At 42.5% G+C, this 21,011-nt stretch overlaps 1 protein-coding gene and 1 non-coding gene across 2 annotated transcripts in view; one reads left to right on the top strand and one right to left on the bottom strand.

Moving 5' to 3' along the window:
• LOC126260337 (uncharacterized) overlaps positions 1-21,011 on the bottom strand; it is a 568,591-nt gene that overhangs the window by 133,373 nt on the left and 414,207 nt on the right. The gene's annotated exons all lie outside the window — the stretch shown is intronic.
• On the top strand, positions 13,579-13,653 carry Trnar-ucu (transfer RNA arginine (anticodon UCU)). Its single transcript has one exon. It is a non-coding gene; the product is annotated as a tRNA-Arg (tRNA).

Genomic DNA, 21,011 nt, shown 5'->3' with positions numbered 1-21,011 from the left:
GAAGTATTCAAAAACAGTTATAAAGAAAAATATAGAAAACCATAAAAACACCAGTATGTGATTATAAGGTGTATAACAAAATGTGTTTTTCAAATTTGTGACTACAGTATGTACTGACAATTATCAGGAATTTTGCTGTTATTTCATAGGAATAAATTAATAAATCCACTTAAGGAGAAGAAATATCAGCTAAGCACATCACAGTGGAAAGAAGAAAGTACGAGGCATATTCCAAAAGTAAATTTCGATCGGTCACGAAATGGAAACCACTGTGACAACCCGATAAAGCTCTGCACAGGTTTGTTGGACAGTGACTCTACAATGCCCAATGATCGCGTCATGTCTGTCTTTTCAGTTTTGAGCGCGCAGTGATCGCGTAAAGATGCCCAGAAGACAATGCCTCCCGGCAAGTATCAGTGCCCGTGAGAGATTTCGCCTGATTTGATGCAGCCCACACAACATAACTGTTTAGCATTTACTTCTTCATAACAGTTCTCCGCCGCACTTTGCAGGGGCAATGAGGACGGCCCTGCAGCGGTTTCGATAGGAAGTGTTTGATCGCTCTCCATACAGCCCAAAGTTTGCTCCCTCTTATTTTCATCTCTGCTGACACGTACCACTGGTTCTGAAGTCAACTTTTTGCCACAGACCACGAAATGCAGATCTGCGTAGCGAGTCGGCGGAAGTGCAGGCGGCTGCCTTCTGTGACGAGTGTATTGGAAATTTGGTGCGAAATTACAACAAAGACAAATGTCTCAGACAGAGAGGCGACCACGTAGAGACGTTGCTGGAAGGTATAGCTAACTGTCGCAAATAAATCACTTCTTATTTTCACTGTGGTTTCCATTTTATGACAGATCGGACCTTACTTTCAGAATACGCCTCGTAATAGTGCTTCCTTAAGGCGGTGACTATCCGAATACAAATATATATGTTATCAAACAAGGACACAAGTGTGTTCTTCAATCTCAAGATGAATATAAAATTTCAGTGCAACTCGCTTTCATCAAGGGAAAAACTGTTTCCTCTCACGATTTCAGGTCATCTTACTGAAAATAATTCAAGAAGTTAATTTGGTAGTGATTAAATGAAACTTTAAATTTGTTGCAGTCAATTTTACGTAAATTTCCGCTTCCAAATTTCATCCGTTTCTTCCTTATTGTTACGTTGGAAGCGCTGTCTCCTGAAAAGCACTACGGTGTCTTTAAAGATTTACGGACGTATGCATGTAGTTTTTCCCTCAAACAATCACTTAGGTTTATAAGAAGGAACGGGTAAATGAGTATGCGGGCATTAAAGTTTGATTCAGTACATAAAGTGTATTTGTGTACTGTAAGTGATTGCACAGCGCCGCTAAGAGCAGAGATCCACATTCGTAACATTCACCAGTATTCATGTTTACCTTATCAGCCACAACCAACACAGCGCATATTACATACAAGTTATTCAGTTGGTGCACTTACATCGCAATAAGAAACTATTAGCTTTAAGAAACTAGATAATAATATTTTTCGTTTAGAGAACCATATCAAGTACTCTTGATTTGTGGAAAGACATGTAGTCTCTGATATAGATGGAAGTATTTTATCATTGATCTCACTTAGCTCTTTGGGAGCACATTGAGAAGAGGAACGTAATAGCCTCCATCAGCGGAAGAGAGCACAAGGAGTCTTCATAACTGTCCTAGATTTCCGCTTCAACAAATAAGTCAATCCAATTAAGCTCTGGAATGAATCTGCTTCACCACGGCTGAGTGGAGTTCCGGATCCTCCAGAGGTAAACCAATATCGACGCTGAAGTGGAGCGTTCGCTGAAGCAGTCGTAATTTTGCAGATTGCAATAGCTTGCGGGATCGGTCCTCCGCTTAAGCTTCTGTTGATGTATGCTGGAGACGGTAGTTCGTCTTCAGACAACAATATATATTACTGAGTATGTCTCCGAAAATTATTGTTAAATTTGAATCATGCATAAAGCATTACATAAATTTTTTTCTAATTTTTTTATTTTTAATTTTTTTAAAGCGGTTGTCGAAGTTACGGGGTTCTTCAGGTAAGCAGTTCACCTCAAATGCTTCCTGAACTGTTTAGGTAATCATAATTCTATTCTCATCTACATAAATTCTATAAAAGTCCTCACTAAACGATGTGTAGTGTCTTTCCATAACTATATTAATTACAGATGCATTAATATCAACTTCGCTTTTTTTAAATGGATCTAGTTTCTGCTTCTAGTATGATGTATGGGACAAAAATAAGTTAAAAGTCATTTGTCTCTTATAAATCCGATCTGTAGTTTCCCAGATTTCAGATTATCAAGGACGTAGGGTTTATCACTTTTCATCAATTGCCTAAGGCTGCCTTCAGCGAATATTCGTGATTTCATATCGAAATTAGGATACACGTTAAGTGAGAGTAACCGGAATCCAAGTGTTCACCGACGCGATCCAGTATAAAAAGCACGAAAGATATGTATCTTGGAAAGAAAGCAAAATTTTAAAAATTATTGAGAGGCTACTGGAATATGAAGCTGAGGGTAAGAGGAAACGTTGCAACAAGAAATACAAATGAAATACATACACTAGTATGCAAAACGTAAAGACCAAAGTAACTATCGCACGATGTTTCATTGTGAAGTAACATAACACTATGAAACATCGATCGTACATAGAAATAACTGCTACAGTCTAGGCACAGAAGCTGGGTGTTTGTTGTATGATTTGCGGAGAGGAGATCAAACAGCGTGTTCCTTTGTCCCATTTGGTTAGGGAAGGAAGTCTGCCGTGCCCGTTCAAAGGAACCGTCCGGCATTTGTCTAAAGTGATTTAGGGAAATTACGAGAAACCTAAATCAGAATTGCCGAATGCGCGTTACAGAAGCTGGTTAGAAGAAACACTACGCAATTAGACGAAGGAAAATGGTACTTTTGTTCACAGACAATAATTATACTGAAGTCACTTAGATTTATGATGGACTGGACAGTTCTAAAGGGAGGATATGGATATTAATACTTGTGTGATCACAACGAACACCCACTCTGGGCACAAGATTGGTGTGCATTTCCTGCGGTACTGCGTTTCAATCGGCCACCAGTATGATACATGCAGCGACTACAGAATATCTGGAGACTGCCCCCAGAGTGAGCGGGACTACCAACAAGTCTCTCTTAGACACCGTAGCTCCAAGAGAGCTATCCTGATTTCTTTGTTACCAAGATGTAGTTAGATCAAGATTTTCTTTGACCAGCATTATCATAAGTGACACGCTTTGTTATGCGTTTATTTAAGAACGTGTAGCCATGCAAAAACCAGACTTTGCTTTGAATGGTTGATTTATCGTTTAGGTATTTGTTATGAAGTTAAAATTCCACCTGTGCATCATAGTTTCTTCTGTATGAGCATTGTGAGAAATGAAGTGTACTTGTCTGCTCTCGACCCTGGACCGACGCTTGCTCACAGACACTGGTTTCAGAAGTATTTGATTAGAGCATGCTTATGAGAAAACTTACATCTGTCTAAATTTCTCTCAGGCATAAAATACATCACAAGAAAAGCACCTGAAAGAAGTTCCAGAAACCTCTGTAACTCTCGAAGAAAGAGGTCATTTTAATGTGGTTCAATGCTGGAACCTGCAGTTTCAAAATTAAATTACCAAACATTGTTTCCAGATGCGCTCAACTGTAGAATGGGTCATTTCAGTCTGTGTTGAGTATGTGGCAATGTTTTCCAGTACTTTCGTCAAAATCTCATGCACCGGCAGAGACATATTTCAGAGATATTTAGAGGTTAGAAAAAGTGATTTCCTAACCAGTGCCGGCATTAAACGATCTATCTGCGGCGCAGGAGTAGCTTAGTCGAACAATATAGGATACATATCCAGGCATCGATTAACGTTCGTGCTGGAAGTAAGCTATCCACTCACATTAATGTGATCGCCGGATAAAAGACTGAATAACTACCTTTTGCTGCGCGGACCTCTACGAGAGGTCCAGGAAGAGAGTCAGTGATGTTCTGGAAGGTACCCATGGTGCTGTGAATCTACGCTGATTCCTGTGTAACGCAAAGCCGTGATAGGTTTCTCGGTTGAGTGTCCATGTAACGAACGAACTGCCCAATAGAAGTGGTGGCACAGATTCTCGAGTAGGTTTATATCCGGGGAGTTTGGTGGCCGTAGGAATGCAATAAACTCATCCTGGTCATCGAATTATGTATGTACACTTCGAGCTATGTGACACGTTGCATTGTCCTACTGGTAAATGGCACAGAGCCTAGGAAAACCAAACTGCATGTGTGGGTGAACATGCCCCGAAGGATAGATGCATACATGTGTTGAATGTTGTGACTTCCAGAGTGACGAAATCACATAGGGATTGCCACGAAAACATTGTCCAGACTACAACGCATGCAGGGTGTTGACTTGCAGACGTTTCACGCCGTAAATGCCAACTGACATCTATTCGATGGAGCAGAAAACATGACTCCTGTGAAAAGATCACCTATCGGCACTCAGTGGACGACAAGTTGCCATTTTGGTGTGCAAATTGCAGCCTTCGTCACCGAAGAATATCAAGGGTGAATGAACCAAGCACCTGCTGTGGAGGCCCACATACGTTATCGTTGTCTTAACAGTAGTTAAGGAGACCTTTGGTTCATCTAGTTAGCCAGTTGCACAACAGTTGCGAGTCTATTTGCCTGTATATGTCTCCAGAGCCGCCATTCGCTCTTGTCATTTATGGCATATGGTGCACCGCAGTTGACATGATACTGGTTTCGGTTAGCGCCATTTTGCAATCCACGATGTACATTAACCACGACAGCTCGCGAACAGTTTACAGACTTAGAGGTTTCGGAAATGCTTCCTCTTTTGGCCCGAATGCCAATGATCATGCCCTTGTGGGCATCAGATGAACTGCACCTTTTACTCAGTACGACAATGACTGCAATGTATTCCGAGTCGCCCCGAAAAGCTCTACATACCCTCCACCGCCAATACCGTCACCTGCCGTGTGTGCGAGGTAATTGCACGTTGACGTCGAACATATGCTGTGGTTACATTAATGTGACTGGAGCGTGTATAATCTGCAAGAAATGCTGTCTTGCACGGAGGGTGCCATTGTGAGTACGTCACTCACAATCAAATTTATAGTTAACAATGTGCTTGGCATATCATTTCCTTCGCAAATGGATCGTAAGTTTCAGAGCTTACAGTTCTCAGAATTACTATACGTACACTGAAGCGCCAAATAAACTGGTATAAACATGCGTATTCAAATACAGACATATGTTAACAGGCAGAATATAGCGCTACGGTCGGCAACGCCTATATAAGACAGCAAGTATCTGGCGCAGTTGTTACATGGGTTACAGCTGCTAAAATGGCAGGGTGTCAGGATTTGAGTTTGAATGTGCTGTTACAATCGGCGCACGAGCGATGGGACACAGCATCTCTGAGGTAGCGATATGAGGATTTTGCTGTACGACCATTTCACGTGTGTACGTGAATATCAGGAATGCAGTAAACCATCAAGTCACCGACATCGCTGCAAGAACGAGAACGGGATCAACGACGAATGAAGAGGATCGTTCAACTTGACAGATGTGGAACCCTTCCGCAAATTGATGCAGTTTAGTGCTGGGCATCAACAAGTGTTAGCGTGCGAACCATTCAACTAAACATTATCGATACGGACTTTCGGAGCCGAAGGCCTACTTGTGTGACCTTGAAGACTGCACGACTCGAAGCTTTACATCTTGCCTGGGCCCGTCAACACCTTCATTGGACTGTTAAGGACTGGAAACACGCTGACTAGTCAGACGAGTCTCGTTTCAAATTGTATCGAGCGGATGGATGTGTACGGTCAGGGAGACAAGCCCATGAATCCATGGACACTGCATGTCGGGAGGGGACTGTTCAAGCTGTTGTAGGCTCTGTAATGGTGTGAGGCGTGGGCAGTTGGAGTGGTATGCGACACCTGATACATCTAGATGTGACTCTGAGAGGTGACACGTATGTAAGCAACCAGTCTGATCACCTGCGTTCATTCCTATCCATTGCACATTCCGACAGACGTAGGCAATTCCAGCAGCACCACATTTCCAGAATTGCTATAGAGCGGCTCGAGGAGCACTCTATTATTTTAAACACTTACGCTGACGGCAACCTCCCAGGCAAGAACATTATTGAGCATATCTGGGATGCTTTGCAACGTGCTGTTCAGAAAACATCTCCACACCCTCGCCATCTTACGGATTTATGGACAGCCCTGCAGTATTCATGGTGTCAATTCCCTCCAGCCCTACTTCACACATTAGTCGAGTCCATGCCACGTCCTGTTGAGGCACCTTTGCGTGCTCCCTGGGCCTACACGATGTTAGGCAGGTGTACTAGTTTTTTTGGCTTTCAGGGTAGATAGATTTAGTTTCAGTGCGTGTGAAGTTTTACTTCATCGTCACGAAATTCACCTATTCTTACACGTAAAATGATTTATCGGTCTAAGAGGGAATGGCATGATGCGAAGGAAGCCAGCCAGAACTAATATTTTTCGGGAAGGTAGCCTGCCAGAACTTATATTTTTCAGGAACTCGAAAATGTATGTTCATAACCAACCTGTGTTGGATAAACGATTCGATATTTGGGAAATATCTGCAGATTGAATTTAGAAACATGTCATTCTCTCTCTTACATCATGAACAGTTTACTTCCTCTGCTACGTAATGTAAAGGGGTTTCATATTTCCACTATTGCATCTTGGGAGTTTGTACGCTAGATTCAGAATTTTATTAACACTTGGGTTGGTACCTAACTGCTACTGCTGTACAAATAAACAGTTGCGTCCTTACCTGCAATTAGTTGTACTTTAGGTGTTTGGGCAATGGACGACTCAGTTTAAAAAGAATAGCTGAATGTAGTCACAGTGTCGAGCCCTGCACGACTGCTATCATGACAGTTAATTCGCTGTAAGTAGTAGACTTCAGCTGCGATCCTGCAGTCAAATAGTCTGTGCACTGACTGGAATTGCTAACTAATAAAATACACAGTAATAGAAAATGAAAGTTAAATGAATAATTTAGCAACAATAGTCCTATTCTAGCGCCTGTAATTGATGTAGACAACAGAGAATTATGTGAAATAATGTTTAATCAAGAATGGACATCTCAGATAAACGGGAAGTGGTCCTACGATACCTCTACCAAATATACTAAAGTTACACTGAGGATGATGGCAAAATCCTCTACCTAAACTCTAAGCGAAAATAAGCGAGAACTAATTCAATTTCCTAATGAAAATGCACGAAATATTCACCAGCTCAATCCACTTCACAGTTGACTTTGAAGATTTACAAAGTACAGCAACTCATACTTTGTCTTCCGTTATACAAGCAGAAAAAGTGTCCTGCCCTGGAGCACACTGAGACCTCTCAGAAGATAAAGCCCCTCCAGAAAATAAGGTATAGTAGCGGCCGTTAAGAGCCCAGTATCTATCACCCGTTCCACCAAAAACGACACAATATCACAGGCAGGTCAGTCTTCTTCCAGAGCGAACATCCAAGTGTCCTCTTCAAGATGTAACCGGAAAGTATCCTCAAAAATAGTTAGTTCTGAGTCTCACTGTGTAAATGTTTATTCACTTTGAAATATTAACTTACGTATTTTTAAAGACACTGAAGCTACTGTATATTTGTCTCATCGGATGTGCCTCACTTTTCTGGGATCGCCAATATATTCAGATTTGCACTAATATTTGATTGTACGTTATTATCGACTCTCAGAGAGCAGTAAGAAGCCACGTTTCATCTCGCCTAACACTTCGCCGTATCTAGGAGTATTGTCTGCCATTTTAAGCGTCAAAATTTCTCGTTCCAGGATTTTCACATTTCTGGCCACATGCTCCATGTCTCCCAGCATAGATTCACCTGGATTGGTCGCCTGCCCGGACCTGTCGAGACTTGTCCTGAGCCCTTGGGCCCACTCCCTATCACCTGAGTAACGAATTTATCTTACCTTGTACCAATTCTAGGCGGGCGCTTTGCTCGCCTACATACCTGTAATGTTACACACACTAACAATACTTTGTGATTGTTGTTGTTGTCGTCTTCAGTCGTGAGACTGGTTTGATGCAGCTCTCCATGCTACTCTATCCTGTGCAAGCTTCTTCATCTCCCAGTACCTACTGCAACCTGCATCCTTCTGAATCTGCTTAGTGCATTCATCTCTTGGTCTCCCTCTACGATTTTTACCCTCCACGCTGCCCTCCAATACTAAATTGGTGATCCCTTGATGCCTCAGAACATGTCCTACTAACCGATCCCTTCTTCTAGTCAGGTTGTGCCACAAGCTTCTCTTCTCCCCAATCCTATTCAATACCTCCTCATTAATTATGTGATCTACCCATCTAATCTTCAGCACTCCTCTGTAGCACCACATTTCGAAAGCTTCTATTCTCTTCTTGTCCAAACTATTTATCGTCCATGTTTCACTTCCATACATGGCTATACTCCATACAAATACTTTCAGAAACGTCTTCCTGACACTTAAATCTATACTCAATGTTAACAAAATTCTCTTATTCGGAAACGCTTATCCAGCCCACGGCAGCCTCAAAAACCACGCGCGAAATTTTCGTATTCTCTCGCTCACTAACTAAAATATTTGTATTAATGTAGTAAAATTTTGTACTGTGATACGTTTTCGCTAGAGGCTATAGTTCTCGAATTAATCAAGAAAATTGTACAGAAGTGTCCTTCAATCGGGTTTTTTTTTTTTTCAAAACTCGAAGACAGTGGCCTTTAGCGAAACCAATCCCAGCAGAAAAATGGCTCTGAGCACTATGGGACTCAACTGCTGAGGTCATTAGTCCCCTAGAACTTAGAACTAGTTAAACCTAACTAACCTAAGGACATCACAAACATCCATGCCCGAGGCAGGATTCGAACCTGCGACCGTAGCGGTCTTGCGGTTCCAGACTGCAGCGTCTTTAACCGCACGGCCACTTCGGCCGGCAATCCCAGCAGAAAATTTTATGACGTTCAATTTCTTACAAATATGTGCTATTCGTTTTTCCTATAATACTAATAATTGGCACATAGCGAGCGAGAATATGGAAATTTCGCTGTTGGATTTTCAAGGCATTGCGGGTTGCATAAAATCCATATGTGAGGTCAGCTGAATCATCCTGCACTTCAGTAAGGATGTTAAGCTCAGTTCAGAAGTTTTAGAAACTGTGGAAAATCATTACTTATATCCAAACTTATCTGATCAAATTAAATAGCGTTCAGTCAAGGATATACAAATTAACCAAGATTACAGAACCGTTTCTCTCTACAGACAGCAACTTTCAGGTAATAATGGAGGTCGCTGCCTGGTGAGTAGAATCAAGCCCAGTGGCAGCCCGGAAGATAGCTATCTCCTCCATAGGCATTAGCAGTACCCTGAGATTGAATAATGCCACACGTGGAGCATTGTACTATCCCCTGCCCTTAGAAATACATGCAACTTCAGCGAATCTGTAAGGATAGCCTCGGAAATGGGTGCGGAAGAGTTAACCACTATTATAAGAGCGTATGTTGATGACGAGCGCATTTCTTGAAAAGACATAAAATAGAAAGGATTGTGGATGAAACTGTGGATAGCGAGAAGGGAAGCTCGAGGTGTTCACTGGAATCTGCTTCGTGAGCTACCGTGTGAGAACATAAACAACAACGAAAATTTTTTGAGAATGGGTGAACAAACATTTTAATTTGACTTCGGGAAAGTAGCCTTCGTATTTGAATGAACGATACATAAATAAATGCCATTTATGAATTTTATTCATCATAATCGATGTTTCTGAAAGCCTGCTTCTGTGTAATTAATGATATAAATAACGAAAAATTGCAGTAGTTACGTATTTGATAACGTGTGTCGGGAATTTATTATCATTAATGAGACCAAGTATTGACACAGTTATTTTCTGTGGTGTTTTGTTCTCCTTCTCTTGCTCTGCAGTTGTGTTTTTATGGTTTACTGCACTCGGACATTACTTTTTTCGGATTTCGAAACATCAAGTAAATATTTTCACTTCATAGTGAGAAAATGATTTCGCAAAGTATTATGTAAAATGTGAAAAAATAACTAGTACTATGTGTCATTATTTTAATCATGAATGCCTGTTCTGCTGAGGATCGCTTCATGGTTGTGTTACTATTTTTAGCAACAGACGAATGCTATTCCGGCTTGCAGTATAGCACTCAAATTCCCCAGTGTGTCATTTCACAAATTATTCCAATAACATATGGAACAATGTATAAAACACTTAAGGAGGAATTTATGAAGGTTAGGTTAAGCCGTTTTAGTACAAATAAATAAATTTACCCATTTACGTGCACTTTGACATCACTTGACCTTTCACGTATTCATCTGCTTCCACATCTTCTCTTTCTATACGTAAGTTTAACATCTCCCAAGTGCAGGCACTTCGAATTCAGGTGCTTGGTGCAGCTAGTTCGTTATGAGATTATAACTGCATTTTGTGGTAATTGCAGTCACCGTGTTTTGTGTCATGAGGAATTTCACGTTACTCGTATTTTGCAATGATCAATGTGGTGGTAGCCACGCACTAAATATACATGGAAGTCATATTATAGATTCAAGGCACTACATCACAAGCGGAGCGTCATGTATACGTTGCGAACTTTGATCAAAGCTGGGCACTGGCTCTTTTATCGAAGATCTTTGATAAAAGATGTATTTGATGAAAGATTCCCTAGCACACTGTCAAAGATGTCAACAAAGCTCTTTGATAAAATACAGTGTTTTTACAGTGTAATACGAGCCATAACATCACAGATATTTCGTGAAGATTGCCTTCGACTTACCGTGCAGTGTATGAGAATTATCTCTGCAAATATATTATACATACGAGTGGATGACTCTTTTTCTATAGAAAGCGACGTATTTCAATATCATTGATGAATGCTTCATAAAAATGTCGGATACTCATCGATTTATTGTTGTTCGATGCCACCGACTGCGTAAAAGGAATCACTTCTGTTTCGGCGCACAATTACCACAGTCTGCAATTAGATATTAATGGATTGTATTTTATATGTTGAATTGTGATACTTAGGAAGCCACTCCATGCAATGGTCCCATAAATTGCAGGTTTTAATAACTTAGCGAGACAAATGTAAGTCATTAAATATCGTGTAGTGCCGTGACTCAGTTGTCGGTCGGAATATTATTAGTCTTTAAGAAAAGTAAGGAAAAGTAGCATGGAAGCCCGGCAGAACACTGCGTTGGTGGTGCTTCATGAAAAACTCACACTATTCAAAAGAGGCTCCAACTCCACAATTTTGAAGGTACAGCAATGAAATGTTGCACTGTACTTCATATGACTCTAATAAGTTTACTCTTGATTTCGTTGGATTCTACATATTTAAATTTTTTACGTAATTTAAACAATTTACTTTCAAAAAAATAATATATGTACCTTCTTCTCACAACCCATTCAAAGGACATCTTCCCCTGCTTAATCTATTTGCATATAGTAAGTTTTTCTCAGAGGTTTTTTGAATTTGTCGAATAGGAGAATTTTAATGATTTTTAATTGTAATTTTGTAAGTATGACATAAAATTCATGCAAAATTCCAAGCACTTTGCCTCATATGTCAGCGAACACGCAGAATTTTAAAAATTACTCTGGAGACAACGTTTGTTGGATTATAGAAATTTCTCAATTCTAGCCTTCATAGATTGTGAGAAAAAGGTACATAAACTTTAAAAAATATAATTCTTAGGAAAAGCTACTTAAAGTTCAACCTAACGTTTTTTTCTACCGTCACCTCTTCAGAATGCCCCCGATTTGTACTCAGGGTCCTGTTTCCCTCCAAGATTTCTCTTCAGATATCTCGTTTTCCGGCAAATTTTATTTACCAGGTCTTCATATGATTTTTCAGCTGCAGAAAGGTGCTCAAAATAAGATTTTCTCAAGATGTCATGAGTAAAATTTCCTATCTTAAGGCCCATTCTCTCGAATATCTTCATCCTCCCAATTTTCCCATCGTTAAATGCAAGATCTGCGTTATAAGTGCAGTTCTGACAACTGTAGCAATTGAAAATGTGTTAAAACAAGAATTTGTTTGGTTTATAAACAAAGCAGCTGGCTTGGTATTGTTTCTAAGACACGGAACAGAGTAGCAGATGATCGCGTCACCCATTTAACCCACTGAGTTACTAATATTTTCTCCACAGTCAACTCTATATTTACTATTTAAATTTACGAAAATTTGCACATTTTGTCTTACACATTTTTCTCAAAATTATATCATTTCTTTGACAGCATTTCATTATAAATCTATCCTTTCTATTTATTGAAGTGATGAGGAAAGACGATATTCCTCCGTTACATGTTTTAGTTCGTGTGTTATAGCCGAAAAAATGCAGGCATATGCAACGCCAGTAGACATTTCTCACTCATACCATGTATCACTTTTCTTCCTACCTCCTTTGCACATTTCCGTTTCCGGGGGGGTATTTTCTTGGTGGGAATGGTGGGGGGTAAACCTAACAAAACCTGAAACGATTACTTACAGCTCGCAAGATATCGAAAGAAATGGAGTGTGTAATACATCACTAAATTGATAGATTTTTCGGCTTTCCAATAATATACAACCTGGAAGAACAGCTGAACGGAATGGACAATGTCTTGAAAGGAGGATATAAGGTGAACATCAACAAAAAAAAAATAACTAGGATAATGGAATGTAGTCGAGTTAAATCAGGTGATGCTGAGGGAATTAGATTAGGAAAAGAGACACTTAAAGTAGTAGATGAGTTTAGCTATTTTGGGAGCAAAATAACTAATGATGGACGCAATAGAGAGGATATAAAATTTAGACTGACAAGGTAAGCGTTTCGGAAGAAAAAAGTTTGTTAACATCGAGTATAGATTTAAGTGTCAGGAAGTCTTTTCTGAAAGTATTTGTATGGAGTGTAGCCATGTACTGCAAGATAATATCCCAAAGATGTTCGGGCTCGCATGGGTTCCTCTTCTTCCAAATGCCGGCCGCGGTGGTCTAGCGGTTCTGGCGCTGCAGTCCGGAACCGCGGGACTGCTACGGTCGCAGGTTCGAATCCCGCCTCGGGCATGGGTGTGTGTGATGTCCTTAGGTTAGTTAGGTTTAAGTAGTTCTAAGTTCTAGGAGACTTATGACCTAAGATGTTGAGTCCCATAGTGCTCAGAGCCATTTGAACCATTTTCTTCCAAATGCCTTTGCTCAAACTCGTCTAGGGGTTCACCTGCACGTGTCGTATTACACGCCCTAAATTAGACACTTGTGACCATTTCGTTAAATACTTATATGGATATGGTGTCTGTTCTTTTGGACACAAGTATATAGTTCTGCCAACACCGCCCATGAACTTCTTCGGTGCAGATGCACACATATTCCCCAAACTCTTACGGGACTTGGTAAGAATGTCTTCCACGAGTAATGAGTGTGTTGTGGTGGGACACTACGAATGTAGTGTGTGGACATAGAAGGTGAGAATGTGGGTCTCGCGGGAAGCGTGCGCGAGATAGTCCCTGCAGTCGCGCTATTCTTTGTGCCCTCGGTGGCTCAGATGGATAGAGCATCTGTCATCTAAGCAGGAGATCCCGGGTTCGAGTCCCGGTCGGGGCACACATTTTCACCGGTACTCGATTATATACATTCTTTGGTTAAATTTTCTGGCTGATGGCAAGTTTGCGAAATACAAAGTTAACATAATATGTAATAACAATATCGGGAACTAAATTAACTACACATAAATGATGTAGACCACACAGTTGGGGTTAGTTTAGAATAATGTTTATTCACAAAGCAAACTAATTGCGAAAGTTGTTGTATTTGGAGTTACTGTTAGACTCCAGCGCATATCCACTTGACACAGTTCGAACATTCACAATCTCATAGTGAATTACAAATCCAATACACATCGTTAAATATGCGAAAAGTTTGAGTTCATACCAAGCGCGTGGCTGCTCACCACTCAGAGAATAAGTGAAATTATCTAAGTCGTTTCACTTCCTAGCTACCTAAAGACTGACCGCCCGCTTTCGCGTCTCCTCCAGCACTGTCCCTTTGGTGTATAGACCAGAACTGTCCGCTTTCGCGTCTCCATCCACACTGTTCCCTTTGGTGTCTCGACCAGAACTGTCCTCTGCCCTCTGCCCGTCTTCGACCGCGTTTCCCGCGAACCAAATATCTTCGATCAACTGACTATTGCAGTTCCCCTTCCTGCAGCCGTCCATCTGTTTGGCTAGAGCTTATTCTACATTACTTTACTTTTTAACATATTTAAATAATCAAAGTTGCACCACTTTCACGTTCTAAATAAAGTAACAATAATTCCATTACATAATAAACGTTAAATCCTTTTACCAAAAACAAATACAGTTTCCTTCTTAACTTTGAATGTCACGGCCAGTAGCCTTGCACCAGCGTGCCTTCTGATAAAGAAATAAAGAACAAAAGTAACTATTGTGCACTAAACTTTACAACAAATATTCTATCACTTAATGATTCAGTACGGTGTCATTCTGTCATTGTTCAATGTGTTTTGAGTGTTGGAAATGATGATCTGCTGCTCAACTTTAAATACTGATAATTTAAATTTACTATTTCTTTTAAACAAATAGAGTTACACAGTTGATATTTATAACGTTTGTCATTTTAATGATGTTGTTCTATATGAAATGTCGATCGTTAAGATTGACCAATGCGTTGTGATCTTAGCATTCAGGTCTTTGTTACAAAACTTGTTAATTTCACGTTAACAGTAGATCCTAAAGTATTATAGATATGATCAGTATTCAAGTTGTATTGAGATCATCATGAAAATTTATGGAGGATGGCAGATTAAAATTACTGTGGCTTTATTCCCTGCACTACTACAGAAATAAATAATTTTCGTAAATGTTTCCCTTTATGGCCGAACTTAGGTCCGCCATATTTAACACTGCTACGTCTCCTTGGCCACAAAAGTCTTCTACTGGGTTTCCCTATGACGTAGGTTCTCATCTGTCTCACTCGTACACTACAGTGCTTAGGCCTCAGTACGCAATAGACGCCTGTGAGTTTCCCCATCTCGAGGTGAATCTGCGCCCTTTGTGGCACGCGGTCCTGGACGACAGGGTTCGTTTCACAATTGACTAAAACAAGGGATCGGTTGGTAGAACACGTTCTCAGGCATCAAGGGATCATCAGTTCTGTATCGGTGGGAAGGGTGGAGGGAAAAACTCGTAGAGGGAGACCAAGGCATAAACTACGCTAAATAGATTCAGAAGGATATATATTGTAGTAGTTACTTGGAGATGTAGAAGCTTGCACACGATAGAGCAGCATGGAGAGTTGCATCAACCAAGTCTCTGGACTGAAGATCACAACTACATAACCCTTCCTGCCAACAATAAGAAGAAGTTACAGCTGTTCGTCCCACCTCACAGCAGGCAATGTAATTAGATACCTGGAACGTGCGACCGGCTGTACAAGCCAATGGATTAATTATTTTTCAGACAATTCAGATGCGATTTCATCATTGATGATTTGGGAACTTTTGGAGTATGAGTTCTACTAATAGATAAAAAATTAATTGATAATATAAGTTTTCTACCAATTCCTTGGTTGGTTGGTTGTTTGGGGAAGGAGACCAGACAGCGTGGTCATCGGTCTCATCGGATTAGGGAAGGATGGGGAAGGATGTCGGCCGTGCCCTTTCAGAGGAACCATCCCGGCATTTGCCTGGAGTGATTTAGGGAAATCACGGAAAACCTAAATCAGGATGGCCGGACGCGGGATTGAACCGTCGTCCTCCCGAATGCGAGTCCAATTTCTAACCAACCAATTCCTTGAACGACTCCATTTAAGAGCTGCAGTTCGGTAGCCGTAAGTATGGCGACATGTTGGTTACAATAACAGACACGCCAGTGGATTGTGGAGTGAGGGTAGCTGTGATCAGTGGTAAGCGTTGCTGCACAGAACATTTAGCAAGTGTCGTGGAGTCAGCAGAGCTGGGCAAGTCTTCTTTTGGCAACGTTGTAAGGTACCCTATTTGCAGATAAGAGCGCATTTTATTTTATTTCCAGTTTTGCTATTTCACTCACCTGAAGTGACTGTATCAGTGCTACAGTACATAACAGACTAGGGGGGAGGGATAGGTTCCAACGCTAGCTAGCAAAGATGGTTGGCCATCTGAGTCTTTCAGAATCAGTAGGATAAGGTTCCGATGCAGAAATCGCTTGTGCCGTCAGAAGAGAGATACGCAGGGAAAGTACATTTATTCTGGCACGAATCAAGTAACTGATAAACACTTGCTAATAAAAGATGCCAATCAGTCTTTAAGAGGAGTCTACAGGTCATAAAAATTAACTCTCAGTAATTTTACATTGCCAGGAAACGTTGACATCAATAAATAAATGAATTATTTCGGCGTAAACGAGGATGTACGGTCTTATACGAACTACAGCGATTGTACGCTTCAGTTGCAGACGGTCCTCCGTAGGTGTCAGTTGTCGATAGGATGCCTACCGATCTAGTCGTGCGGTAGACCATTCTCTCGTACAGTTGATAATTCGCTTATAATGAGTGCGAATAACTACTGTTTACGATGTTTTTTTAATTAAACGCACCATAATGGCATCCCTTGTAAAAATTGTTTGCACCAAAAGTTTTCCCGCTACATTACGTAAAACATAGACTGTAGTAGTGCACTTTCACATTGCGACGGCGCTGTTACGTATCTGCAAGTGGACATAAAACTACGAGAGCATCTCGACACACTGCAATAGGTAGGAAGACTCCCCACGTGGCGGCTCACTAAGGCATTTCAGTAACGGACTGGCTTAATTATCGCAAAACCCGGTTGGGAAAGCAGGGTTAATTATACTGTACGCATCTTATGCCATACTCTATGGACTCGCCGCCTAAAATGTCACGTTTCTGGAGGCTTAGTACGAGCGTGGGTTCTTGCAACGTGACTAGGCGCCAGGTTTAAGTGAAACAAATGGGTACAGGAGGTATATAAATAATCCTGGATTTTAAGGCAGTGTTCCATCATCATAAACGCACGACGCCAGATGAAAGCCGGATGGCGAGATAAATAGGTTCCGCGAGCCGCAGCCATGGATTTAAAACCGGGCCGTGCCAGCCGTCTGCATTAAGTTCTTCACAGGACATGGTGTCTCGGTCCTGCCGATCTGCCATCCGCGCCTACGAACTCCGATGCTGAGTTTCTAGTCGGATTCGGCACCACAGCGCCAGCCACCATCTACTGCCCGAGGGCAACGTCACAACCCGCGCACTGCCGCCTTCGCGCTGCGTCGTAGTCATAGGAGTGGTGGCGACGGATGGGCCGGTGGTGGGAGGGGGGGAGGGGGGGAGAGAAGCGGCTGCATGACCTATATAATTCTGACGAGAGTAGGAATCACCACTCCACAACACAACAGCTCTTACGGGTCGTTGAACATATAACACATGGCTTCAACACAAACAAAGCAACAGGAGCAGGATTCCTGGACATCGAAAAGGCTTTCGACCGTCTATGGCACAAGGACCTCATTCGCAAACTCAGCGACGCAGGGTTCCCCGACGGGCTGGTGCGTCTCATACACTCATACCTCACAGACAGGAGTTTCAACACTGACGTGCAGGGAAAACAATCAACACGACACGGTATATACGCGGGAGTACCCCAGGGAAGCATCCTAGGGCCCCTACTGTTTAACTTCTACATAAACGATCTCCCAACCGCACACAACACAACGATGCCAATCTACGCGGATGACACAGCCATCCTCGCGCTAGATTGGAAACCATTAAACATTATGTCACGCTTACAGACCGCACTCAGAGTGGCTGAGCCTTGGTTAGAGAAATGAAGTGTTAGAGTAAACGTCGACAAGTGCGAAGCCGTTCTGTTTACTAGAAGACCGAAGAAACTGCGCAAACACTGATACTGCAGACCAATAACTCTAACTTCCGCGAGAAAGTCAAATACCTCGGTGTCTGGGTGGACCGGAAATTACTCTGGGGGGGGGGGGGGGGACCACATACAACACATGACCAACAAAGTAAGGGCAAGGCTCAAACAGCTCTACCCTAAGCGCAACAGGTGTAGCACACTAAACAGAAGGGTGTCGAGGTCCATGTACATGACACTTATTCGACCCCTGAAGACATAAGCAGCCCCTGTCTGGGGATACCCTGCGTCTACACGCCTGCGCCATCTGCTGATCATACAAAACAAAGTACTAAAAATCATAAGCAATGCTCCACGATACACACGTATCGCGGACTTTCACCGGGAATACCGGTTTGAGACTCTCACGGAGGTTATCCACAAACTCGCCACAAGACTATACAGAAACTCCAGACATTCGCAGAACCTGTTTATTCTGAATCTGGGGAACTACGACCACAACCATAGATGGAAACATAAAAGACCAAAAGACATACTTGCAAGGACCTAACATCTATGGCCAAGTACACGCAAACACAACGGTACAGGTGAGCCCCTGTTAATCAGCCACCATTACTGGATATCCAGTTGGAACACACTTGCCGAATAGCTGGCACCACGCTGGGAAGCCGTACCGTACACTACATGCAAACAAGCTACCCCCCCACACACACACAGTGAGATGATCTATGGCCGATCTCCCACAAATATATAACGATCCTGATTGTTCCAGGAATGCAGCGTCCGCAGCAAACCGGGATAAATCGCCATCGTCTGCCACGGTAATGATGCATGCCGGCCGAAGTGGCCGTGCGGTTAAAGGCGCTGCAGTCTGGAACTGCAAGACCGCTACGGTCGCAGGTTCGAATCCTGCCTCGGGCATGGATGTTTGTGATGTCCTTAGGTTAGTTAGGTTTAACTAGTTCTAAGTTCTAGGGGACTAATGACCTCAGCAGTTGAGTCCCACAGTGCTCAGAGCCATTTGAACCATTTAATGATGCATGATACCCTCACTAACAAACCCAACCTTGCACGTACTCTCGCAGCTAGTAATCCACTACTGCTCTTACTACCCATCCCACTGTCGCAGAGTTTTTTTTTCCGACGGCACGAGCTTTGGCACTTTTTTTCCCCCTGCTCTTCAAACTACTACCCTCATTCGCGTTTCGTCCACTATCACCTGATGAACCGTGTTAAAGCGAAGTCTTACCCAGACGCACGGATAACTTCACATCCCAGCATCCTGTTATCCACCTATTAGATAACTAACACGTTGACGGAGGTGACAGTAGAACTTTTTGTTTGGTCACCACGTTGGTGCGGACGTGGAGGGGCCCCATCCCTATAAAAGCACACACGCCACCACCGCGGTCGCTTTGAAGCCGAGGGACCACATCCAACGTGGCGCGCCATCACAGCACAACTCAACACGCCTCCGACGCCAATGCTTCTAGACTACAGTGGCAATCATCCTGAGCAGTGCGAGGTGCCAGCCTAGCACCCTCAGTTGGAAGCTGCTGCCCATTCATCAGCCCTGCCAGAGTCATCGAGGAGGGGTGTGCCTGTCTCATTACGCCACTGATCAAAATTAACGAAGCTCTTTGTTAACAGTGTTTGCCCATGGACAACTTGGTCTTTGTCACCACCCCTCTCACGCTATAGAGTGGTATCTCTCTTCAGTGATCTTAGTAGGACTCTACGAGCCCATCACCACACAGTTTGGCGAAGCAGAAACAACAAACAATGCCTGCCGTATCTTCATTGTTAAGTCCTTGCGTTTTGTTTGACTGCGAGTGTCATGGCAAGTCAGTGGGTTTTGTCAGGGGTTGAGTTCTGGTTTAAGTTCAGTTTGTGGCAGAGAACGCAGATTGTATTTCTGAGCAGGCGTAAATATAAATGCTAGTTTCCACCTGCTGGATATGGGTTATGTGGGTGTCTGAGTGTTACGACCAAATGTGTGGTTCGACGTTGAGTAGTATACTCATTGTTAATACCTTATACACGATGTTCGGAAATACCGGTTAAAAACTTCCAGAACATGTAGAGGGGAGTGAGTAGACAATATTTTGAATAGGAACCAATGATCGAAAACGTAATGTTTCCCTGCTGCAGGCATTTGAAAACACGTTTGCAGTAGGTAGTAATGGTGGGGGATGCTTACATCCGATGGCTGATGTCAGTTCATGTCTATTCTACCTGTATGACTTAGTTCGAACCTCATTCACGGCCCGCATCTCGTGGTCGTGCGGTAGTGTTCTCGCTTCCCACGCCCGGGTTCCCGGGTTCGATTCCCGGCGGGGTCAGGGATTTTCTCTGCCTCGTGATGGCTGGGTGTTGTGAGATGTCCTTAGATTAGTTAGGTTTAAGTAGTTCTAAGTTCTAGGGGACTGATGACCATAGATGTTAAGTCCCATAGTGCTCAGAGCCATTTGAACCATTTTGAACCTCATTCACGTTTCTGCGAGTGTTAGAGAAACGTAGTTGAGTGCCTGTTGCAGACAAGTACGCATTGGCTTCGCAAAAGAGTACCTTCACCGTTGGCAGGCGTAATGTGGTACACCCGAATTGGAAGAGACGGCGGTATCATGTTGCGGAGAATTCTTCAACGAGTACGCTAGCAATAGCACATGCAATGGATGTTCCTCCCAACACTGTCTGGTGTGTTGAGGTTGACCAAAAACATCCATACCACCTCCACCACTCCACACCAATTACAACAATACAGACCAACTCTAACACTCACAGCCAGGTGAATGAAGCCGGAACCAGGTGAGAGAGGTAGGACATACATCAGATGACATCAGGCAACCCAATGTAAGCACCAACCACCATGACTACCCTTTTGCAAGCCTACCTAGCAAACACGTTATCTAACGACTGTATCACGGAAACGGTGTATTTTCGGACAAGGTTCCCTATTCAAAATACTATGTACTCCCTCCCCTCTACATGTCCTAGAAGTTTGTAACTGGAATTTCTGAACAGCGTATATCAGGTATTAACCATGAGTATACTACTCCACGCCGAACTACGCGTTTAGTAA

Source organism: Schistocerca nitens, chromosome 5 (assembly GCF_023898315.1).
Source record: "Schistocerca nitens isolate TAMUIC-IGC-003100 chromosome 5, iqSchNite1.1, whole genome shotgun sequence".
Classification (NCBI taxonomy): Eukaryota; Metazoa; Arthropoda; class Insecta; order Orthoptera; family Acrididae; genus Schistocerca; species Schistocerca nitens.
This window is presented reverse-complemented; position numbering and strand designations above follow the sequence as displayed.